Consider the following 27059-nt stretch of genomic DNA (forward strand, 5'->3'; position numbering starts at 1 on the left):
TGACAACTAATCACTATAGTTTTCCCCTGGGGTTTCATTCTTAGAACCCAATTACCAAAACTCTGAAGAGATTTATTCCCACTCAGCTGATGAACTGCCTCTCTAGGTCTGAAACCAGCAGGGCTATTTTATAATATTCATCAAGTTAATCTGTAGTCCTGAGACAAAGACTCAATCTGGCAACTCAAGAATGTTAGGACATAATCAATGTTTCCAAATTCCATGGCTCTCATGTCCAGCTATTGTGCACAACGGTGATCTTATCTGCCCCAAGAAGCCTGGGAAGGGCGAACACAGGCTCTTATTTCCATGACACCTCACTCCATCCTCTTCCTTTTTTCCTATTCCTCTTTTTTTAAAATAAAAGCTAAAACCCTTCCACTTTACTGCTTGTTCAGCTGGAATTAAAAAGACTGCACGTACCTCTGAATCTATCATAAATGTAAATCGGGGCTATGAAAAAAGTCACTGGCTTGGGAAAAAAGATGAAGCCATGTTTTCCCATCCTGTGTTTTTAAGAAACTTCAAGAAATTAATGTAAATTACAAAAGAGAAGTAAATGCAAAATAGCCCCTTAGAGACTCTTCAATAAGCAAGAGTTCACAGGTTTCCCATGGAAAAAGTAATCTCAGTTAAGAATGAACAAGTAATTGAAAAGTATAAACCATATGAGGAAATAATCCACCAAGAGGTAAAGCTAGCAGGTGTGACAAACAGGAAGTTCACCAAACCATGAACTTGAGAAAACAAAGTAAGTTTGAAGAGTGGTGAAGTGAGTATACTAATGATATAAAAGAAAGAAGTAAAACATTAATACAAGAATAAGACATGGTAGGGGAAAAAAAAAAAAAAAGAAAAAAGGACAGGTGTTTTAAAGAAAATACAGGAAAATCCCAGGTTTTCTCCTTGGCCTGTGGTGGGCTGATACCTCAGGACGAAAGGGAGAGCAAAAGGTTAAAGGGAGGTCATAAGAGGAAGGGAAATCAACAAATATATAAAGTATATGTTTAAAGGCAATTGACAGGTTTTTTCAAATCCCCCAAACTCAAGCAATCCAGCATCCACATAGTCTTTTTGCAGGGAGAAAAGGAGGGGAAAATGGAATCCACTCCATCAAAAGACGAATCTTATGTTTAAAAAGATGGCTAACTAAACATGTGCATTAGTTTCCACCGCCTCTTAAAACTCTCCTCAAATGATAATATAGGGATGAAAAAGAAAAGAAAAAAAAAAGCGAAAAGAAAAAAAAAAGCAAGGAGAACAAAAGAGACAACTAGTTTAGGAGGTTGGGAAGCAGATGGACTAGTGGTAACTGACAGCAATCCCAAGAAAACAGAACCCTAAGCCAGTAAGGAGGAAAAATGAAAAGCAAACTGTGTAACAGAGGCCTTAAAAGAATGAGGAATTGGAGGTGCAGATAACTTGCAAAATGGGGGTGAAGGTAGAGCTAAAAATAGGACTGGTCGAAAGACCATTTAAAAAGTTACCTTTAGATTCTCACTTTGCACAGTGGAACAACTAGCTGTCCTCCACACCAGAGAAGACTGAAAGTTTATTGTCTGGAAAAGGGAAATGAGAGTTGCTAGAACAGGGGACAGGAACACAGTTCAAAGTAGGGCCATCATACTAACTACAATGGATTAAGTAAAAGTTGCAAACAGATGTTAAGTCAGACCTGCCCTAGCCCTTTACCTTATTAGACACCCAGAATACTGGGAGCCGGGATGAAAACTTCCAGGCAGATCTTTTTTTTCCCCCTGGGAACTCCAGACATTTTAAAAGAGAAGAGCACTGATCATCTTGCACTGAAACCCACACAAACAAGCTCCACTCATGCAAAGTGCTTTCAGATAGCATTTTTAAGTGCCTTCTTTAAAATAAGAATGGATGCCCCCCCCCCCACAAATTACAGACATTTGAAGAAACTCTAATAAATATGAAAGCCAGAGCTTAAAACAAAAAAGAACCTGGAAGAACAAGCTAAGTAGGAAAATTATAATGTTAAGAAAAACTATTATTAACATTCTCAAAGATACTGAACAAGAACAAAATGGTACCAAAAAAAAAAAATTCAGAGAATTTTTAAAAAGAAACGTCTTGGAAATTCATGGTAATTAGAAAATAAAGTTGGAAAAAATATCTCAGAAAGTAGAACAAGACAGAAAGACGGAAAACTGAGAGAAAAGGTAAGAGCACTAAAAAAGTCATCTAGAAAATTCAATATGTGACTAGTAGGAGCTCAAGAAAGAGCACAGGAAAAAAACAGGAAAGTTATAATCAAAGCAAGCATTCAAGAAAGTTTTCCAGACCTCAAGGGGATATGAACTGCTATTCTGAGAGAGTTCATCACATATTCAAGAACAATGACTGAAAATACGTTTGTTATTATTATTCTGTACTAACTTATTTTTTAAAGGAAAGGAGACCCTGAAGAATGCTCTAGCCCCATCCTGCTTTTCACCATCCTGGCTATGCTTTCCTCCATCTTACCTCAAACCACAGCTGCCTATCTCCATCTCTGACCTTCCTTACTGGTATTTCTGTCCCTGTCCACAAGGACCACCGCAGGCTTAAAGCACAAAGCCACGGTTTTGGAGTTGAAGGGTAGCAGAATATGCTACTTTGGCATGAGGATTATTTTGAGCTGAAGGCAACTGAGAAGTGAAACCAAGCAGGATGCTGTGGGGTCCTCCCAGGCAGAAAAGCCTTTCCGTGTCCCCTTCTTGTTTGTAGGAAAGCTTCCTAGACCTTCTCTGAGCTCCAAAGGGCAGATTCAAACAGTTACTAATTAGGGGAGTGAGGGAATACAGAAAGGAACAACAGTGCAGGATGGGGCAGGGTCCTGGTTCCTCCTGAGGGGACGTGCATGATACTTTGATACATACCTCTGAGTTCTTCTGCAGGAACTAGAGTTCTCACCCGGGTGGAGGATGATAACTCAGGCTGGGCCCAAGTGGTGGACCCCAGACTGGCTGGAACCAGAAGGCTGATGATTGAGATTCCTGGTATAGCACCCTGTTAGCTCACCACCAACCAGAGGAGGGTTACACGCCCTGCAGTTCCCCCCCAACCCCAATTTTGCCTATAAAAACTCTTCCCCGAGAAGAGGAGTTCAGGCTTTTGGAGCTTGAGCCACCCGTTCTCCTTGCTTTTGCCCTGCAATAAACCTTTCTGTGCTCCACACTCCAGTGTTGTCGTTTGGCCTCACTGTGCATTGGGCATACAAACTATTCTATTCAACAACAGAAGCAGATACAGGAAAAGCTCTCTGCTCTCCCCCTATTTTGCCCCAAAGTAGGACATAAGTTTGTAAAAGTATTCCCTCTCCCTGCTCTACCAGGAAGGACAGAAGTTAATCACTGGAGACAACTTTAAGAGTCTAAAAACTTATCAGCCCAGAGATGGCACTGGGGGAATCTATATAACCAACCTTGGTAACACTAGACCTTCTCTACCATTAGCTTTCCGACATATTTGCCTTCTCACGTTTGCTTCCCCTAGAAGCTCAAAGTCCTTTTCCTTTGTCTCGTCACTACTCTAAAAATTTGTTGTTCTTCTGTTAAGACGCTATATAAACTCAAGTTCTTACCATCCTTCTGAGTTACTCATGGCTACTGTTCCCATGTGTATATGCCACAAGCATTAATAAATTTGCTTACTTTTCTCTTGTTAATCTGTCTTCTGTCAGTCTAACTTGTGGGGCCCCTGCCAGAGACCCTAACATGGGTGGAAGAGGAAGATTCTTCCCCTCCCTACAGTATCTAAATGTAGAAGTTTTAGTCACACTATTGTAATAGGCAATGGTACCTCTTTAATACTAAAGAAATGATGAGAATAACAGTACCATAAAATTTAGATACATTTAATATACAGTAACCACAATCCCATATTTTCTAAGGCAGTTCAGGTTTCAAATATATTTTTCTCGTCTCATACACCATCAAAATGTCTTAGAAGGTTTAACATTTCAGTTTCTAAATTCTCTCCCAGAATGCTTCCACTACCCAGAAATTGTTAGAGGTTTTAGTTAGATGTGTGCTGATGATTTTACTCAGAAGCATCACCGCTTTTAATAATCTACGGACTTTGGAAGACTGATTGGGGCCCTAATCACCACGCGTAATAATAAAACACAACTAATTTAAAGTACACCTTTGCTGTTTAAATTGGGACTACCTAGTATTGGTAACGGATTAATAGCAGGCTGAGAGAAAACACAGTTTCTTGATTAATATAAAATAAAAAGCCTTATCTAAAGTGAAGTAAGTTTTTACAGTCTACCGAGGATTAGAAATCCCCACTGGCTGGGAAACCAAAGCCTTTCCATTTCAGTGAGAAAAGGTCTATCTAATCTCTTCTAAATCTATACTTATAAAAATAAATTTTACTCACTGAGGTAAGAGGAAAGCTAATTTAGAGACCACAACCCTGGGGACTAACACCACGCTGCAAAATTGGCAACAACTCACAGGCCCAGATAGGGGAAATCAAGTTCAAGCCTACGTCCCAAAATAAATTTCTAATACTAACTTTGATAGCTAGAGCAGTTTAAACTATCTTCAGGCTAGGGATCATCTAAAGGGGTAAATTTAAACTGACGGCACCTAAATGTGCATCCTTTGGTCAGTCGTAGCTGTAAAGGTGCTGTCCATGTTCCCACCACGTTCTCGTCTTCTTCCCCAAATGGCCCCCTGTGCCAGTCTCCTTCCCTGGTCTCCTGGATTTCAGGGAAAGCAAGTGTAAGTCTTCTTTACCCTTATCTCCACACTCAAAACAAAATACATTAAGCATTTTTTTCTGACAGCAAGTATACCAACTCTTAAAAATGAATACCCATCAACTCATCGACTTTTCTCTGGGCATCACTGACCACGTCTTCTTGGTTCTAACGATCTGATAATTTCCCAAACTTACAGGGCCAATCTTCACTGAGCTTCTTTATCAACTGACCAATGGTTAGCAGCAGCAAAGCTCAGCTGCACAGAAGGGATGCTCCTCAACCATCAAGTTGGTCAGCACTGGAGCACAGTCTCAGGTTGTACAGGGACCTGTAAAAGCTTTTGCTTTGGCTAAGGTAGAATACCACCAGGGGGCAGCAGAAAGTCTATCAAATTACAGACTCATCCCAGCACCTCGCCCAGACTATGAAGGATTTTAGAGACATCTTCCAACAGAGACCCTACACCTAAGCAATACAGCTATGTGTAGAATTGCAAGAACTAGAACCCCTGTTTTCTAAATCATCAGTTGATGCTCCTTACACTATACCCATGTCATTATAACGTGGATCTAGTGACTACAATTAGCAATACGGCCATTTCCATAGTTTTCCAGACAACACACTGCATATCTGAGCTATCCTGCAATCTCACCTAAACAAGACCTTGTCTGGGGTGTAGGATCTCAAAGAAATACAAAACCCTACAATTAAAGAACAGACAGGGACTTCCCTGGTGGTGCAGTGGTTAAGAATCCACCTGCCAATGCAGGGGGCACGGGTTCGATCCCTGGTCCAGGAAGATCCCACATGCCACGGAGCACCTAAGCCCGTGCACCACAACTACTGAGCCTGTGCTCTAGAGCCCACGAGCCACAATTACTGAGCCCATGCCGCTAGAGCCCGTGCTCCGCAATGAGAAGCCACCACAATGAGAAGCCTGCGCACTTCAACAAAGAGTAGCTCCCGCCCACTGCAACTAGAGCAAGCCTGCGCCCAGCAACGAAGGCCCACGCACAGCAACGAAGACCCAACGCAGCCAAAAATAAATTAAGAAAAATAAATATATAAAAACCACACAGTTTACCAGAAGCACTAACCTTAAGACAATCACTTAAATATTTATTCTCGGTTTATATAAAAACCTAATAAGCTTTATTTTCTAGCTACCATAACTATAACTTAATGCAACAAACTTAGAACCTTGCAACTAAGTCAGTGATGTAAAAATATGTAAAATTACATAAGTTGTGAAATTAGTTAACTTTTTTTTTTTCGGTACGTGTGCCTCTCACTGTTGTGGCTTCTCCCATTGTGGAGCACAGGCTCCGGACACGCAGGCTCAGCAGCCATGGCTCACGGGCCCAGCCGCTCCGCGGCATGTGGGATCTTCCCGGACCGGGGCATGAACCCGTGTCCCCTGCATCGGCAGGCGGACTCTCAACCACTGCGCCACCAGGGAAGCCCAACTTATTTTTTAAGGCATGATAAAAGTAAAAGATCTGAATGAGCACAGCTAGGCTATCGGGCATTAGGTGACATAAGTTCTTTGCTTTTTTAAAAAATAAATTTGTTTGTTCATTTATTTATTTATGGCTGCGTTGGGTCTTTGTTGCTGTGCGTGGGCTTTCTCTAGTTGCGGTGAGCAGGGGCTACTCATCGTTGCAGTGCGTGGGCTTCCCCTTGTAGTGGCTTCTCTTGTTGCCAAGCACAGGCTCTAGGGGCACAGGCTCAGTAGTTGTGGCTCGCAGGCTCCAGAGCGCAGGCTCAGTAGTTGTGGTGCATGGGCTTAGATGCTCCGCGGCATGTGGGATCTTACCAGACCAGGGATGGAACCCGTGTCCCCTGCATTGGCAGGCCGATTCTTAACCACTGCGTCACCAGGGAAGTTCCAAGTTCTTTGCTCTTAAAAAGGCTTGAACATATATCACTGTGTTATGTTATAGTGAACTAAGTTCAAAATGAGTCATATATAAAGTGTTCTCTCAACTCAATGCAAGTTCACAGGCATTTATGAAGTCTCTAACATTAACACACGTGACACTAAGTGTATAAAATATAGCTTTAAACAAATAACCATAAAAATGCCAGTCAAAATACTCCATAGATGAAATTAAAAGTCAAGCAACACCAGACAAAATATTTTTTAAATCTGTCTTAGATTACAAATATGAAGAGCTCTTAAAAATCAGTTAAGGAAAAGACTTTAAACAAAGATTACAAAGAGGCCAAACACACACACACACACAAAGTCAAAAAAACCAATCTCACAAGTTTAAAAAAAAAAGAAGAAGAAAAAGAAAAATTATAGCAAGGTGCCATTCTTCAGCTATTGAGTTGGCAAAGATGAAAAAGAACCATAATTTCTTTTTTTTTTTTTTTTTTGCGGTACGCGGGCCTCTCACCGTTGTGGCCTCTCCCGTTGCAGAGCACAGGCTCCGGACGTGCAGGCTCTGCGGCCATGGCTCACGGGCCCAGCCGCTCCGCGGCATGTGGGATCTTCCCGGACCGGGGCACGAACCCGTGTCTCCTGCATCAGCAGGCGGACTCTCAACCACTGCACCACCAGGGAAGCCCAAAGAACCATAATTTTAAAAAAACAACAGTTCACCAAGGGTCTAAGTTCTGCTGATTGTACCTGTGAAGTTCCTCACGAATCCATTTACTTCTCTTTACTTCATACAACCACCATGGTTTAGCCAACACCACATTTCATTTGAATTACTGCCACAGCCTCCTCAATGATATTCTTGTGTCCAAACGCCAAGTGCGTTCTCCATAGGGCGGCAAAGAGAACTTCTTCAACTGTGTGCTTCCCATCTTTGAAATCCTGCAGTGCTTCCCACTGCTCTTAGAATAAAATCCACACTTAATTGTTATACAGCTTACAAGACTCGTCCTGCCTTTGTATGGCCAAGTACCTCCACCACATACTACACATCTACTATGCTAATCTTTTTTAGTTCCTAACCACCCCAGGACCTTTGTACATGCTGTTACAGCTACTTGGGACACTTTCACCCTATTCTTTCTTCACTATTGGCTTCCACTCAACTTTCAGGCCTCCACTCTTTTTTTTTTGTTGAAGGGGGTATAATGTTTAATTGGCATCCAAAGGTATTATCGGCTAAATGTTCAAAAGTATCAAATGTACATCTCACGAAAAATTACATTTGTCCTTGACTTTTGCTTCTCTCTGATCCACATGTTATTAATACATCATAATATAATATATATGCCACATATTCAGGCCTCCACTCTTATATGTCATCTCTTCACCAAGCCTTCCATGATCATCCTCTTACCTACATCATCATCTTACTTGTTGAGTGTCTTTCTGCCCTGCCAGAACGGAAGCTCCAGGATAGAAGGAAGTTCTCTTGTGTTTTTTCATTATTGTATCCTTGAGAGCTAGCACACAGTAGGCACTCAATATAAATATCTGTTTCATGAGTGAAAAAATAAACACTAGAGAAGGAAGGTAGTTGACTATATTTGATTCTAAGAACATAGGTCTTAAACCCAGATTGTCCATAATGTGGGGATGACCAGATCATTCTAAATAAAACTCATGTATTTTCTTTTAAACTCCCAAGTATTAAAAAAAGAATAAATCCATAAACCATTTCATCAAAAAATTAATTTAAAAAAATCTCCTGAAAAGAAGTACAGCTAGGATTTTCAGATGGGAAAACACATTTCTTTTAATCATACCATTTTTTCCTTTTAGACTTACTTTAGTAAGAGAAGAAAATAACATTGAGCCCTGTTGGTAGGAACTTAATTTCTTAAACATGTAAAAGGAATCTCTATCCAATTGTTATGCCTAAAGAGAAGGCTCAGAGAGGTTCCTTAATTTGTATTCTTTGTTATAAGTAAATTAAAAGAAAATGCAGAGTCAATGCTATAACAGAAAAACCAAAAGTATTCAAACAAAATTTACAATTTCACATTTATACAATAATTAAAGCAAAAATACTTGTTTTTTTCAAATTGTGTACACAGCCATTTTCCACCCGAAATTAAGCCCTCACACTTTTCAAAGTTATCAAAATCCTCTTAGTACATATGTTTAATCAGATTTTTAAGAGTGTCACAGTAAGAAACAGAGCCTAAATATGAAACCTTACAGATGTTTCTCAACATGCTTCTGCAGGTACGATAACTCCCAGATCCTTTATGATGAGTTGTTCATTAATCTGTATTAGCTGTTGAGACAGTGGTTGGAACAATAATATAGGCACATCTGAGCAACATGGCATGGAGATGCCATGTCCCTAATTATTCATTCCTCAACAGGCCCTAGCCACTAAAACAGAACTGTAAGTATCACTGTCCTGAGTTGTGTTTTTTAATGCTCAGATCATGTAGTGCTCATTTTTTTTCAAAATTCTGTATGCATTAACACCTAAACCATTTGACAAAATGTCAGTTTCACATACAATGAGAACATTACGTTATCATAACCTGAAAAGGTGACATAGCTCATTAAAAGAATTTCAGAATCTTGTCAAATGATCTAAAGATGTAAACTGTGAGATCAAAGAATTTAACTTTCAAATGCCACAAGTTATTTCAGTATAAAAGAGAAACAAGGAGCAAGGGAAAATACGGATTTAATCTGTAGAAGAACCAAACACCAGTCATGAAGATCGACATTGGAAAAATGACTAAGAACAATGATGTACTACATCTAGGGGAAAAGAAACTCTCAATGTCTCAGTAATGGGGAGGGGTAAAATTCAGCCCCCAGTACACCAACAATGGCTTTCCAGATTATTTCTGAAAACTACATTCTTACCATAAAATAACAGTGGAAACCCCATGGGTGTCCATTCCATATCTGATCATGTTCCACACCTACGCTAGAAAAATTAAACTACAAACATAATAAAAGATCCCCATATCTAAATTAAGTTCTTTTTGTATAGAGCTAAGTATATATTATAGAGATCCTGTTCATTAAAGGAACTTGATGATCAGCATTCAGAGAGCCTATTACCAACGCACTCTGGCAAGGCAACAGGCACATTAACTTCACTGAAGACACAGCTCAAATTTATCTTCTATTTATATTCCTAATGAGCTTTTCTTTTTGGCATAAACAAAGCCAGCACTGAAGAGCTAAGGACTGAAAATTATACATATTAGTAAAAGCCAAATCACTGAATCCAAATAAAACCAAACATTTATTAAGCACCTACTATGCATAAAGCATTGTCATAGGCATTCTGGGAAACTGGGACACATACAGCAGCACTGTTCCTGCTTAACCAGGTTAAAATGACCCAAAATCAAATTCCAACTCTTCTCCAAACCTACTCCCCTTGCATGCCTCCTTCAGCTTAGTAAATTGCAATTCCATCCTACCACATGCTCTGGCAAAGAATCTTTGCTGGCATGCTCTCTCTGCCCCTATCCAATCCATTACAGCATAAGACCAATAATATTCAAAGAAGCATCTGTGAACTAACTGGAAACTTTTATTCAGAAATACTCCAAACTTGAGTAAAAATAGTCAGACCTAAAACCTTCAATGGACTACTATAACATCTAGCACAGAACAGACTCTTAATAAATATTTGTTGAATGCATGAATGAATGAAGGAGTGGAATTATTTATTTTTGTTTCTAAAGCTCATTATTGTATTGAACACCTACTCTTAAAGCACTATGTATCCCTGACAATGACAATTCATAATCCAGGTAGCATAGCAAAGAGAACATGCTAAGGTAGGATATATGGAGCAAAAAGTGCTCAAAGTGTGAAATAGGAGGTAAGTACAAATAATATATGCTAAGATTCAGTAAAGGCAAAAACAATTTTAAAAAATTAGTTAATATTGCCACAACCTTTATGTAAGGCAATGTGACACTACTTATCAAAATCTGTAACATACTTTATGCTCCAGAAATTCCATTTCTAAGAATCTTCCTTCAGAAATATTAACAACTGAGTCAAGACATACGTTCAAAAAGGTTCCCTGCAGCCCGGTTCACACAGCAGAATTTCCAAATGCATCTAAACATCCTTCATTGTGGTATGGATAAATAAACGTGGTACCTCCTCACAACAGAATACCATGCAGTCATTTCAAAGAATGAGGTGTAGGAAGGAATGAGGTGTATCTGTAGATAGCAGTGTGTCTGTGATACAGAAATACTTATTATTTTCATTTTAAAATGTATATATTTCAAGGCAGGCTCCATGGCTTAGCTGATTAAGGTGCCTGTGTAGTAAAATGTGTATATTTTGCTGTATATGTGTATGTGTATGTATAAGCATAGAAAGTCTGGAAGTATATACAACACAGAGGCTATGGGGGAACAGGTATGGAGAACTGGAGTGGGTGAGGGAATTTCACTTGTTTATACATGGTGTATATTCAATAATCACATGTCAGTCTGCACTTAAAAAGATTAGAGAGAGCACAAGAGGAAAAGGAGAAAGAGAAGAAAAGGGAAGGGAAAAATGTTTACCAAAGAATTCTCAAGTCCAGAGTTACATACGTCTTTTAAAATATAAGTGTCCATCTGGGATCAGCTGCCCAAGCCAGGAGGTCATGAAATTCACCTTCTCTTGCAGCTGTATCTTCTTGGGATTTAACTCCTCTCCCTCTTTGGAAACCCATGTTGCTTGGGACCTGCCCCAACCTTGCTGGCAGTGGCAGTTCTGGTAAGCATGAAAGTAAAGAAAAACAGAAAGGAAGAAGAATCGGGAGAGCAGCTCCCTGCTCCCTTCCGAAGCCCCCTACAGGTACTGCTGTTCTGTCCTAGAGCTGAGACCACCCTTCATCCTTAACCCTGATGCTTGCGTAAATGACAAAATTCACATCAGACTCACCCAGCCTGGGCATTCCTCAGAAAGCTCCACCAACCAAGACCGACATGGTCACCAAACTAAACCTTTCTCTTTTTATCCACAATTCGAATACAGACAGGGTTCTACAATGCAGACTTTTTAATCCTCTCTCTTTCTGATCTTGCAAGCAATAAAAACATGACCTGCAGAAGAACACAATTATAGAAATGGGGCTACCCAGGTCTGGAGCATGTTCCCGGGAATCCAGACTAGAAAGACGCAGGGAGTTTCTCTGTTTCTCCAGGCCCTTGAGCTCCTAACCAGCCCATTAGCAGAATCCGTAGAGACATCTACAGGTCACTGCCTACCTGGCTTCATCCTGCTGCCAGAGGCTTCAATGGAGTGATGTGTGGCCTGCTCAAGGAACATTCAGAACCCATTTCCAAAACATTACTTATTTCTGCCCCAATTTACCAGCTATATTACCTGGACTATTATTTATTTAACAGTGTTCTTCAAATTGGCTTGTACTCTGCCTTTATTGTCTGTCCTAGATCCATATATATGCTGTCTACAAGAGACCCACTTCAGACCTAGGGACACATACAGACTGCAAGTAAGGGGATGGAAAAAGATATTCCATGCAAATGGAAATCAAAGCTGGAGTAGCAATACTCATATCAGATAAAATAGACTTTAAAATAAAGAATGTTACAAGAGACAAGGAAGGACACTACATAATGATCAGGGATCAATCCAAGAAGAAGATATAACAATTACAAATATATATGCACCCAACATAGGAGCACCTCAATACATAAAGCAACTGCTAAGAGCTATAAAAAAGGAAATCGACAATAACACAATAATAGTGGGGGACTTTAACACCTCACTTACACCAATGGACAGATCATCCAAACAGAAAATTAATAAGGAAACACAAGCTTTAAATGACACAATAGACCAGATAGATTTAATTGATATCTATAGGACATTCCATCCAAAAGCAGCAGATTACACTTTCTTCTCAAGTGCACACGGAACATTCTCTAGCATAGATCACATCCTGGGTCACAAATCAAGCCTCAGTAAATTTCAGAAAATGGCAATCATATCAAGCATCTTCTCTGACCACAACGCTATAAGATTAGAAATGAATTAGAGGGAAAAAAACATAAAAAACACAAACACATGGAGGCTAAACAAAACGTTACTAAATAACCAAGAGATCACTGAAGAAATCAGAGGAAATCAAAAAATACCTAGAGACAAATGAAAAGAAAACACGATGATCCAAAACCTATGGCATGCAGCAAGAGCAGTTCTAAGAGGGAAGTTTATAGCTATACAAGCCTACCTCAAGAAACAAGAAAAATCTCAAATAAACAATCTAACCTTACACCTAAAGGAACTAAAGAAAGAAGAACAAACAAAACCCAAAGTTAGTAGAAGGAAAAAAATCATAAAGATCAGAGCAGAAATAAATGCAACAGAAACAAAGAAAACAATAGCAAAGATGAATAAAGCTAAGACTCGTTCTTTGAGAAGATAAACAAAATTGATAAACCATTAGCCAGACTCATCAAGTAAAAGAGGGAGAGGACTCAAATCAATAAAATTAGAAATGAAAAAGTTACAACAGACACCGCAGAAATACAAAGCATCCTAAGAGACTACTACAAGCAACTCTATGCCAATAAAATGAACAACCTGGAAGAAACAGACAAATTTTTATTTAGGTATAATCTTCCAAGACTGAACCAGGAAGAAACAGAAAATATGAACAGAAAAATCACAAGTAATGAAATTGAAACTGTGACTGGAAATCTTCCAACAAACAAAAGTCCAGGACCAGATGGTTTCACAGGTGAATTCTATCAAACATTTAGAGAGGAGCTAACACCCATCCTTCTCAAACTCTTCCAAAAAACTGCAGAGGAAGGAATACTCCCAAACTCATTCTATGAGGCCACCATCACCCTGATACCAAAACCAGACAAAGACACTAAAAAAAAAGAAAATTACAGACCAATATCACTCATGAATATAGACGCAAAATTCCTCAACAAAATACTAGCAAACAGAATCCAATAACACATTAAAAGGATCGTACACCATGACCAAGTGGGGTTTATCCCAGGGATGCAAGGATTCTTCAATATATGCAAATCAATCAATGTGATACACCATATTAACAAACTGAAGAAGAAAAACCATATCATCATCTCAATAGATGCAGAGAAAGCTTTTGACAAAATTCAACACCCATTTATGATAAAAACTCTCCAGAAAGTGGGCATAGAGGGAACCTAACTCAACATAATAAAGGCCATATATGACAAACCCACAGCAAACATCATTCTCAATGGTGAAAAACTGAAAGCATTTCCTCTAAGATCAGGAACAAGACAAGGATGTCCACTCTCACCACTATTATTCAACATAGTTTTGGAAGTCCTAGCCACGGCAATAAGAGAAGGAAAAGAAATAAAAGGAATACAAATTGCAAAAGAAGAAGTAAAACTGTCACTGTTTGCAGATGACATGATACTATACATAGAGAATCCTAAAGATGCCACCAGAAAAGCACTAGAGCTAACCACTGAATTTGGTAAAGTAGCAGGATACAAAATTAATGCACAGAAATCTCTTGCATTCCTATACACTAATGATGAAAAATCTGAAAGAGAAATTAAGGAAGCACTCCCATTTACCACTGCAACAAAAAAGAATAAAATACCTAGGAATAAACCTACCTAGGGAGACAAAAGACCTGTACGCAGAAAACTATAAGACAATGATGAAAGAAATTAAAGATGATACAAACAGATGAAGAGATATACCATTTTCTTGGATTGGAAGAATCAATACTGTGAAATGACTATATTACCCAAAGCAATCTACAGATTCAATGCAATCCCTATCAAATTACCAATGGCATTTTTTACAGAACTAGAACAAAAAGATCTTAAAATTTGTATGGAGACACAAAAGACCCTGAATAGCCAAAGTAGTCTTGAGGGAAAAAAAAGAAGCTGGAGGAATCAGACTCCCAGACTTCAGCCTACAGTACGAAGCTACAGTCATCAAGACAGTATGGTACTGGCACAAAAACAGAAATATAGATCAATGGAACAGGATAGAAAGCCCAGAGATAAACCCACACACATATGGTCAACTAATCTATGACAAAGGAAGTAAGGATATACAATGGAGAAAAGACAGTATCTTCAATAAGTGGTGCTGAGAAAACTGGACAGCTACATGTAAAAGAATGAAATTAGAACACTCCCTAACACCATACACAAAAATAAACTCAAATGAATTACAGACCTAAATGTAAGACTGGACACTATAAAACTCTTAGAGGAAAACATAGGAAGAACACTCTTTGACATAAATCACAGCAAGATCTTTTTGATCCACCTCCTAGAGTAATGGAAATAAAAACAAACATAAACAAATGGGACCTAATGAAACTTCAAAGCTTTGGCACAGCAAAGGAAAACTACAAACAAGACGAAAAGACAACCCTCAGAATGGGAGAAAATATTTGCAAACGAATCCACAAAGGATTAATCTCCAAAATATATAAACTGCTCATGCAGCTCAATATTAAAAAAACAAACAACCCAATCCAAAAATGGGCAGAAGACCTAAATAGACATTTCTCCAAAGAAGACATACAGATGGCCAAGAAGCACATGAAAAGCTGCTCAACATCACTAATTATTAGAGAAATGCAAATCAAAACTACAATGAGGTACCATCTCACACTAGTTAGAATGGGCATCATCAGAAAATCTACAAAGAACAAATGCTGGAGAGGGTGTGGACCAAAGGGAATCCTCTTGCACTGATGGTGGGAATCTAAGTTTTACAGCCACTATGTAGAACAGTATGGAGGTTCCTTAGAAAACTAAGAATAGAATTACCATATGACCCAGCAATCCCACTACTGGGCATATGCCCTTATTAAACCATAATTCAAAAAGACACATGCACCCCAATGTTCATTGCAGCACTATTTACAATAGCCAAGACATGGAAGCAACCTAAATGCCCATCAACAGACGAATGGATAAAGAAGATGTGGTACATATATACAATGGAATATTACTCAGCCAGAAAAAGGAACGAAATCGGGTCATTTGTAGAGCCATGGATGGATCTAGAGACTGTCATACAGAGTGAAGTAAGTCAGAAAGAGAAAAACAAATATTGTATATTAACGCATATATGTGGAACCTAGAAAAATGGTACAGATGAACTGGTTCGCACGGCAGAAATTGACACACAGATGTAGAGAACAAACATATGGATACCAAGGGGGGAAACTGGTGGGGGGTTGGTGGCAGTGGTGGGATGAATTGGGAGATTGGGATTGACATACATACACTAACATGTATAAAATGGATAACTAAGAAGAATCTGCTGTATAAAAAAAATAAATGAAAGAAAATTGAAAAAAAAAACACAAAACACTGTCTTGTCCTAGGCAACAATATCCATGAAAACAGATATTTAACATACTGGCAATTCTTTTTAAACTAATGAACATTAAAGCAAATATATAACTGAGAATTTTAACAGTGTTGCCTGATTCCCATGGTATGTAAAACAGTTTGAGAAGAGTGTTCTGAAAAAGCCATTCTGGGAAAGTGTATTGAGGTGCAAACAAGAGCAAAGAACTCTGGGAGCACTACCTATGCAGAAGCGTGGTGCTGCCATGACCACAGATTTTGTCTTTAAGAAAGTAATCGCAAGTGGAGAGAGAAGGGACAGCAGGGAAAAGTCCTCGTGTGAGTTTCCTCCATCCCTATTTGCAATTTCCTTCAAATCAAATTGCTTTGCCCCTAAGAACCTGTTTTTGTTCTGAATTTTAACATTTAAAAAACAACTAAAGAGCTGTAGTTTGGGGTGATAAGTTCTGGAGATGGACACTGGTGATGGTTGTACAAGAAATGCATATACTTAACACCACTAAATTGTGCACTTAAAATGGTTAAAATGGTAAATGTGATGTTATGTATATTTACCACAAATTTTTAAAAATGTTAAAAACAAAAAGCCAGCCATGCTCAGCCACTGAGCTGAATGGAGTTATGAGTGGCCCCGCCGCAGGCTCAGGTGGGGCAGGGCAGGTCTGCATGGCCCTGGTGAATCCCTCTGTCTTTGCCTCTTGTCTTTTTCCCATCCACCTTTCAGGGATCTAACTGCAATGTGGAAGGGGACATGGGGCGGTTCAGGAAGGAATGAAATCCTAACCCATCACTTGCTAAATGTTCACATCCCTTTGCTGTACAGTGTGATGAAGAAGAAAGTGGCATTTCAGGCAACCCTGCTCTCCACCTGTAAAGCACAAGGGTAGGAGACAGGTCTTCGTCTTCCTCTTCTTTTTAATTCTCTGGTACTACCAGGTTAAAACTATTGGATAAAATTGGATTGTTAGAGGGATACACGTATATATACCTTTCATATTAGGTAGATTTTACACGGTACTAAACTTGGGAATTAAGAATTGGGATTACAGTTAATGGACTTTTGACCTGTGGGTTTCAGTTGGCACCAATCTCAGGGGGAAGAAAGGAGTCCACGTGTTCAACAATAAGAAACAGACTAAATGAATCAGTACCCTTATAAGTAATTCCACAAAATTATAATTTATATCTTCTTGGAAAATGTTCAATGATGTGGAAGAATGCATGTGATATTCTATATTGCAAATTTTAAGCAAGTTTCTGTTCAGTATATATATATGGCATGATTGTGGTTTTGTGATAACTGTATCGCAGATAGAATACATTACGCACAGAAGATAAGACTTTAGGTCTACACACCAAACTGATGACAGTTACCTCTGGTGACTTAACAATTCTACTTATCTTCTTACAGTTCAAAATTCATTATAATGAACATATTATTTTTCTAATCAATACAAGGCTATAATAAACAAACATAAATAAATAAATAGCTGTTTTAAAAGTGGATGCCCTCCCTCAATTACACACACACACTTGCCCTCTCTCCCCACCCACTTCCTACTGAAAAACTCCAGACACAACCTTTGTCTTCTGTTATCAACAGAAACAGAGGAGCGACTGTGGAGCTGGTAGACTAAATTTAGCAGACAGATCCAAGTTAGAGTTCCTCTCAAAGAACTCCTGGAAATAGCTCTGGTCTCATGAAACTGAACTTCCTCACTCTGTCACTCTGGGCTTCATTTTATGAGCTTCTGATTTTATCAAATGGCCACAGGAATTACATACTATTAAAAATAGCACCACAGTATGCTGGTTGGTGTAACTTCTTGGCAAAGAGCAACTTGTTTTCTGCATTTCTGTGAAACACTTAATACATGTAAATCAAAATAACAAAGGTCGAAGTCTTCAGAAGTAGGTTATTAACTTCAGGAGTTACAATCAACAGTACAATAGATTCTTATTAAGAAGGAAAAAAAAAACCTAAAAAAAATGAATGCTTAAATCTCTTATGTGAAGGTACTTTATAAACTATAAAATTATCCAATTCTCAAAGCAAAAATTTTGGGGAAGTTTATTGTACCAATTTTGCAGGTGAGGACATGGAGGCTCCAAAAGTAAGTGATCTCAAGTTAGATCTTCAGCACTGAAATAGTGCTACAATTATATTACATCAAAGAATTTCCCAGAATTTATCACTAAGTTATTTAGACTTGAATAGAGCCGAATGATCCACTTCTGTTTTTCCTTTAAAGTTAAAAAGACTTCCATTGTAATTATATTTTATCAAGATTTTTAAAATTTATAGACAATTTTTTTTTTTGCATTCTCCTCTTTGGCCTGAACTTTTAAAACAATCTCCTCATTTTTCCAAAATATCAATTTCCAGTAAGACAAAAAGATGGTTTTCTTCTTGTATCTTTTGCATTAAACAGTATAAGCTTCACTTGTGCCAACGGTATTTATAGAGAAAAGTTTGAGAGAGCTGGGCAGCAAGAAGAGACAGAAACATGGTATTTATAATTTGGAGATGCAGGATGTAGAAATTATTTGAAAAAGATCAGAACAGCTTTATAATGAATAGTTCATTTCTGTTGGTAAAAATTTATATAACCTTGACTTGGCTGCGTCATGTGATTTTTAAATTGTCTTAAATATAAAATTCTCTATTAATATTGCTCTCTCTATATACAAAACATATATCAATATATCATATAATTTTATAATAGTAATGAAATACATACATTGCTTTTTTCCAACAGGCACAAAGTTGTTCTTCTTCTTTTTTTTTTCTTCTCCCAGTATAAGGAGTGTCTAATGGGGATGGAGTTTGGCTCAGGGCTAATGTCTTGAACACACGTATTTAAACATGAGGCAGCCATACGGCATAGTGGTTAAAATGAGCTTTGGAATCTCTTAGACTGGGTCAAATTCTTCCTCCTTCCTTCACTAATAATAACTACCATTTGTATGATCTTAGGTGAGTTACCTAACATCTGAACCTCTTGTTGCCTCATCTCTAAAATGAGAATTAATATCGATCTCAGCTGGCTTAAAACATTTTTTTCTTTTACTTTTGATATAATTTTAGATTTACATAAAAGTTGCAATAACAGAACAGAAAACTGAGGTATACCCTTCACCTCATTTCTCCTGTGTTAACAACTTAGATAACCATAGCGCAGTTATCAAAATCAGGAAATTAACAATGTTATAATATTATTAACTTAAAAACAGATCTTATTTGAATTTTACCAATTTTCCCCGGATGTCCTCTTTCTGTTCCTACAATCTTTTAGTTATTGGGTCTCCTTAATCTCCTCCAATACATGGCTGTTCCCCAATCTTTCCTTGCCTTTACGACCTTGACACTACTGGAGAATAACAGTTATTCTGTAGAATGTCTCTCAGTTTGGGTTTCTCAGATGTTTTCATAATTAAAGTTATACATTTTTGGCAGGAACACCCAGAAGTGATGTTGTGTCCTATTCAGTACATCGTGTCAAAGGGTACATGATGTTTATATGTCATATCGGGTGTAATGCTAACCTGATCTCTTGTTTAAGTCGGTAACCTCAGAAAGTTGTTTGTGTACGTGGTGGTTCTGGAACTTGTCTTTAACAAGTGGCAGCTATTGTTACGGTAAAATCCAAACTAAGAACAGAAGTTTTGGAATTAGGTAGACTTGGGTTCCAATGCCCATTTTACTGGTTCCTGCCATGTGACCATGGACAAGTTTTTTTAACTTCCCCAGTTCCCGCAGTGTCCAGTAAAGACAAAACTACCTGTAAAGCTGTTAAGAAGCTGTTATAAAGTTAAGAAGATGAAATGAAATATGTAAAGCACTCAGTGCCTGCAATTTATGCATGTTCCATGAAATCAATCACTATTATTACTTTTTAAGTAAGTTACTATTTTTTCTGCAAAATAATCACTATGGCTTAAGATAAAGAAATCTGAGATCTGGGGGAAAATGTGGGTTGGAGCATTGTGGGAGTAGGTTGGAAAGATGTCAGATGAGGGGGGAAGGCATGGAAGGGCCAACAGCACACCCCTCTTACTCCATCTCATCTTTCCATTGCAAAAACTGGCGTTGCAAGTACAGCCAGAGAACATGAAGGCATTTGTGCTTGATTTCTGACACGTTAACCCCATGATGCAAGAACCAATTCCCTGCTATATGCCACGGAAGCTTCTCCCTCATTTGTTCTCTCTTGTAAAATCATTACCTTCTGCTTGCTGGGCTCTCTTGCAGGGATTTTTAGGCTGTGACATAGGACACCAAACTTTTTTCTTCTATGGCTGCCTCTGCTGTTATACTCAGGTGTAGACAGCTAGGAGGGCAATTCTAGGACACACATAACATACGGTAGTTAAAATATATCCCTCCTTTTAAAATATAAGCCTAACCCTAAAGAAACCAAAAATAAATGTAAAATTAATCCTGGGGGGATCTGGATTTTAAATACTTCTCCGTCAGACCATATGAAGGATCATAAAACTACTGCACCACGGCCTTTGTGGATTTAACCTCAGCTTTGGAAAACCACATTATTATTCATAGACATGAGAGAGTAATAAATATGTACTGGGTTACTCCATAGAGCTTAGATGTTGATTACAAAGGCATTAGAGCATCATTAAGTGTTGAAGTATTGATAACTAGAAAATCAATAATGTGATACAACAGTCTTCTATAGGATACTATTATTACCAGCCAAGCTCTACAGCACCTGTACCTTAGAGACCAGGAAGTTAACAGCCACCTGCCAAGCTCTCTCTATGCCAGAGTGGGAACCTGTATGCCACAGAGGCGAAATAACATGCATGTGTAGTTCTCTGAAAAAACCAATCTGCCAGATGGATACTGATGCTCTGGCTCCCAGGCCAGGATGAGGACCACTGGCTCAAGTGATCTATAAATGGCTTTGAAGAGCACTGAATTTTCAGAGGGCGGTTTAAGCAGAGAACTAAGCGGGATCAAGAGTCCAGGGTCTCTTCTCAGCACACTTCTGGCCCACGTGTGAGAGGGAAGGTCCATTACTTACTTGCATTCTCACCCTCCTGCTCTGCCTCCTAGCTCACATTACTGAGAGTTTACCAGGACCTAAACTTTTTACACTATAAGCTCATTGAAATCAAAGCAATCCTACGAAAAGGATGAAGAATCCCTATTGACAGGTGAGGACCTAGGCCCCAGAAGTGAGGTGAGACACTCAAGGTCGCACACTGGAGCAGGGCTCCGACACTGGGCTCCAACGTCTCTGTGCTCCACTACTGAGCAGTACGCCTCCTAGTGGGAAGCCGTCCCTTCCCTTCAAACCATGAGGGTAAAGCTGAGAGAAGACTCTGGAACATGTTTTCAGTTCCTTAAAAGGAGGTGCACTGTCACCACAAGCCCTGTTACCCACAAATTCGTCTCTCTTCTTTCCGAGCGGTTTCAGGAGCATCCTTCTGGGTCAAACGCTCCACCACTGGGGAGGCCCCTAACGAACACAAGGCTCTCCCACCTCCTCCGCCCTCTGCCCAGGCTAACATGTCCACTGCCCTGCCTGGCTCCAATAGCTGAGAGACAACATCAGGGCTTGTGCGGAGCCTGAGCTGCGGACACGGTCCTCCTCCCTGGAGTGCCTCTCGCGCTCCAGGGCGCCATCTGCATGTACCACGCAGACAATTCCTGAACACAAATCACGTCTACAAAGCAGTGGGTCACATCAGGGGATAAATTTCCTAGAGAAGGACGTTCCATACAGTTTCACTTTCCTCAACACTTAGGCAAAGGTATTTCTTTCTTTCTTCAAAAAGGACTTTCCCCCTTACTACAAAAACAATATATTCTCCTTATAAACGATTCAAACGATAGAGAAGTACATTCAAGTTAGACTGGAAGGAAGGAAGAGAGGGAGGGAGGGAGGGAGGGAGGGAAAGCAAGCTTCCTCAACTCCATCCTTTAGAGATAACTAGTGCTAACAGTCTGATGTACATGCTTCAGGACTTAAAAAAAATGCAAATATAATTGTTAAATGAAAAAAGCAAGGGAGCAGATTCACATGTATTGTATAATACCATGGGTCTAAAAGAGAGGGAAGGAAGGAGATATATACAAATTTGCCAATATACACATAAAATATGACTTGAAAGCTTCAAAATAGTCAATATGAACTACTCCAGGGAGTGGCCCTGGGTGGCAAGGATGAGAAGTATACTTGTCACTGTACATCCTTTCTTACCATTTGAACATGAAACCATGTGAATATATTATCTACTCAAAATATTAACAGAGGGCTTCCCTGGTGGCGCAGTGGTTGAGAGTCCGCCTGCCGATGCAGGGGACACGGGTTCGTGCCCCTGTCCGGGAAGATCCCACATGTCGCAGAGCAGATGGGCCCGTGAGCCATGGCCGCTGAGCCTGCGCATCCGGAGCCTGTGCTCCGCAACAGGAGAGACCACAACAGTGAGAGGCAGAGTTAAATACTGAAACAGAGAAAATGCATTTATTAAAAGCCCAAAACAGTGCCTAGCATAGAGTTGGCACTCCATGGATCTTGCAGAATGAATGAAACAAATGAGACTATCTCTTCCAATTTAATAGGAATTACTCTGCTCACAGGACACACCCTGTTCTAAGTCACCTACCAGCTTACAAGGACAAAAGAACAAAAACACTTGATTACTGACAAGGAAAGTGACCATGATTGGCTCTTATAAGAGGAACAGTAAATATAAATTAAGAGTGAAAGAAGATTTTAGATTGCATCTAGCAACTGGCAAAGATATCAACCACCATTCTGAACATTTTCTCCCAAGACTCCTGTGGGCAGAGAGAGGATAAACATAGCCACTCAAAAGTCTGGATGCATAGACTTTTTAAGAAGGACAATTTTTTATGTTTAGTTGACCTTAAAATTACATGTAAATTTTGTATTTTTGTATTCTCTATAATAATGGTTATATTCATACAAAAACCACTTTCTTTGCCCAAATCTTTAAGAAATATGTGTTTATCATGTTACTTCACACCTCTTGACCTACTACCTCACATATGGGGGAATTCAAGCACCCCAACTGTAAAATTAGATTCTAGCTGAATCTTCAAATTCTAAACAAACTGGGGTCATCAAAGCAAGTGCTTTACCCAAGATCACACGGCAAAGGCTAGCAAAGCTGAGACCAGGCTGTGAGAGCAGTTTCTCAGTGAGAGCCTAAGATTTGACTGAAGTCTTTCTGTGTGTCTTTCTCCCCACCTCCACCCAACATGCACACAGCTACTACCGGCTCCCCAAAACAAAAGCCCTCCCATAGCTGCCTGGGTCTGGAAGCCCACGCCCATTTGCAGAACTGCTTAGTCCAGCTATGCCCACAAAACATAAAACCTCTAACAAGCCCTGTATCTCATTAGACTTTGTATGAAGCTTTTTGTTTTTATAAACGAAACTGTTTCTAAGCACTTCAGTAATTATTTTGGCTGCACCATTTGCATATTGGTTAATGCACTCATTGAAGATCTGTGTCTTTTATTTATTTGATAAGACCAGAACCTTGGTATGACAACATGTGGTTAACCGACTTTTTTTTTTTTTTGCGGTACGCGGGCCTCTCACTGCTGTGGCCTCTCCCATTGCAGAGCACAGGCTCTGGACGCGCAGGCTCAGTGGCCATGACTCACGGGCCCAGCCTCTCCGCGGCATGTGGGATCTTCCCAGACCGGGGCACGAACCCATGACCCCTGCATCAGCAGGCGGACTCTCAACCACTGCGCCACCAGGGAAGCCCTAACCAACTATTTTGATTAACAATGTTTGATATTTGCAGTGAGGTGGATGGACCTAGAGTGTGTCATACAGAGTGAAGGAAGTCAGAAAGAGAAAAACAAATACCGTATGCTAACACATATATATGGAATCTAAAAAAAAAAAAGGTCTGCTGAACCTAGGGGCAGGACAGGAATAAAGACACAGACGTAGAGAACAGACTTGAGGACACAGGGAGGGGGAAGGGGAAGCTGGGATGAAGTAAGAGAGTGGCACTGACATATATACACTACCAAATGTAAAATAGACAGCTAGTGGGAAGCAGCTGCATCATACGGGGAGATCAGCTCAGTGCTTTGTGACCGCCTAGAGGGATAGGACAGGGAGAGTGGGAGGGAGAGGATATGGGGATATATGTATACATATAGCTGATTCACTTTGTTATACAGCAGAAACTAACACACCATTGTAAAGCAATTATACTCCAATAAAGATGTTAAACAAACAAACAAACAAAAAAAGTTTGAAAACAGTACTGCCTGTTGTTTAACATCTTCCATAATACACATCCCCCTGATTTTAGCTGGCTTGGCTTTCCCTTAATTTTTTCAAAGCAACTTCATATTAAAATTAGATTATCCTATTTTACACAAAGAATTCCTTGAACAATAAACATCGGTTAAAATATCTGCGCTGAAATTATGTTCAATTCTTACTCAGAACACTTGATACTTTATATATATGTAATGTCCATAAATCAAATGCATAAATCCTGTTTTACAAAAGACACCTGCAGCAGACAAGACACTTCAGCAGGAAACCAATTTTAACTGGTGAAAGAAAAGAAAGTATCTCTGGGAGAAACAAGTATAAACATTTTTAGACTGCTACTATAAAAATTTCCTGAAGCATCAGCTCTGAAGAATCACTCTATTCCCTCAGGGAATTTAAGCCAACAGAATGTCCATGTCTAGATGTTTTAAGAGGAACTGGGAAATTTGATGCCTGTACAAATTCCTACAGGGGTGAATGAATGTCCAAACAATTTCTCTATTGGATCACATATCTCTAGTCCCCAGGAGAAATCTCAGAGCTTTTAGGATCAAATTAATTCCACTCTGTCACAAAAGTAACCAGTGCATGAAGGCAAAGATGGTGATAGTCATGGTCTGGGTCTGGGTCTGGGACAGCACTGGAGAGAAGTGAAAACCAATGTCATGGGGGAGAGACCGTGGTGTTAGGAATCAGCTCCAAAAGCACTGTGCTTGCTGCCCTGGCCCCGCCTTGGAATAAGACCCAATAAGAGGACAGTCTTCCCCAAGCATCTCCAAGACCTTATCCGAGGTGGCCTGAATTTCAAACATTTGATACAAAAATGTTCAAGTATAAAGGAAAAGGCAAGTTCCAATTTCACAACACATTCTAAAGCAACTCAAAAACCATCCAAAGCAGAAAGACTTCTAGACTAGGAGACATAAGACCTAAAGTCAAGTCAATGACTACCCCCTCCCATCTTTCAGCTTCTCTTTTGAGTTAACTGGGCAGAAATATAATATTTTTCCTTCCTCACAATGCTATTGTTGGACTTGAATATGACAAACCTTTCAAAACCATGAAATGCTGCACAGATTACTATATTACCCAAAGGATGGCAAATTTATAAATGATTAAGTTGTAATATCAACAGTTTCCTGTCTAGGTAGCTACAGAAACAAAAAAGGATCTAGACACAATCCTTTACACAGTTTTATCCAAAGCTATGGTTTCTGCATGAGTTTAATAAATAATACAAATCATTATGACTTAGATTTGGGTCTACGTCTTCTAAACATAACATCACTCAACCAAGGCCTAGCCTTACACCGGACTCTACAGGCTAAGGAGGCAGCAGTCATACCTCTGGGTTCTATTAGTAACCAGACCATGAACTTCACACCAGCAGGGCTGTCCTCCTCAGGATCCCTGAAGACCAGCCCATCAAGCACCATGCAGAGGACAATGCTTCCAGAAGAGTCTACCTTTATAACTCCACCAGGGCACAGTTCAAGAGTTGTTTCAGTAACAAGAGAAAGAAAAGTCAACAGACAAAAAGTAAATAATTGAATAACAAACATGAGAACAAAGTTATTGGGAAGGAAATGGTATGATGACTGAGATTTGCTTTGGGCCCCTCTCTCCCTCCCCTGACCCTGAACAAAGTAGGGCAGAGGGAAAGGTAGAATCAGAATCAGAGAAAGCCGATAGTTGTTAATGCTGGGTGATAAGGATATAGAGCGTGCTACTAGTCACTCCACATTTTCAAGAATTGTCATTATAAAATGTTTTTTAAGCCGTAATTTGGTATGAACCCAATTTTTGTTTTGAAAATTACACACGAACACACACAAAAAACATAAGGCACCCAGAAAAAAGAAATAAAAGTAAAATAAATACATCAAAAAATCTATGTTGGGTCGTGGGATGAAACACACAACTGCTAATCAGAGAGCCAGTACTCAGAGTAAACAGAAGTTCTTTCCACCAAGCCTCAGGCATTCATCAACAGCTACTGGAGCTACCACTGCTTAATTTTTTTTAAATTTTTTTAAGCTGTACAATACGATGAGTTGATATACACATACATTGTGAAACCACCATGTCTTTAATAATCTACCCACACATACAACATTCCCTGAGCAAGGTAAGACCTGACCCTGAAAGTACACCCAAATATTACCCACCCTACAGTCCCCACAGGCAGTGGGGCTTTCACGCATAGCTCTTTCCTCAAAGAACGAAAACATTTCCAGATTCTCTACGTAAAGAAACCAGGTCAAGTCAACAATAAGAGAGAGAGAAAAAAAAAAAAGAGGCAGAAAGATCAAACTGTGACACGCAAGAACACCTTACATTAGATGGATGATAAAAATCTAAACACCTCATCCCATTTATTGGGAAGATACATACTAAAGCTTTATTCTGTATTTCTTTTTCTGTTCTTCCTTTTTTTTTTTTTCTTAAACTATTTCCTCACTTGCTCTACATTTCATTTTTTTGATCCAGAGGCAGACAAGAAAGTCACGAAATATCTGAGAAACTCCACGAATGGCAGATAAGGAGGTGGGTTAAGCAAATAATACACTGTTCTAGAAATTCCCTTTGATAAAGGCACTGAGTTCTGAGACTAATTACTAGGGATAGTTACAGAGACTGTGGACCTTTTCTGATATCTGTCCCTCAACAAGAAAAAAGATTCTCTGGGCAAAATGTTTTTTATTAGTATGGACATCCACGATACAGATAACAAAATCACTGGCTGAACAGTACAG

At 39.3% G+C, this 27059-nt stretch overlaps 1 protein-coding gene across 14 annotated transcripts in view; it reads right to left on the reverse strand.

Annotated features, from left to right (window-relative positions):
* The window catches only part of SGMS1 (sphingomyelin synthase 1), a 291522-nt gene that overhangs the window by 47171 nt on the left and 217292 nt on the right, over positions 1-27059 (reverse strand). Inside the window, exon 8 of one of the 14 annotated variants that reach the window (XM_060125535.1) lies at positions 20230-20348. The exons of 12 other annotated variants lie outside the window; for them this stretch is intronic. The gene's annotated coding sequence lies outside the window, so the exon portion shown is untranslated. Of the gene's footprint in view, positions 1-20229; positions 20349-25648; positions 25667-27059 lie in introns of those variants that run through there. One more of the 14 variants, XM_060125548.1, reaches the window with a different exon arrangement.

The sequence above is a fragment of the Lagenorhynchus albirostris genome, chromosome 16 (genome assembly GCF_949774975.1).
Source record: "Lagenorhynchus albirostris chromosome 16, mLagAlb1.1, whole genome shotgun sequence".
NCBI classification, from domain to species: Eukaryota; Metazoa; Chordata; class Mammalia; order Artiodactyla; family Delphinidae; genus Lagenorhynchus; species Lagenorhynchus albirostris.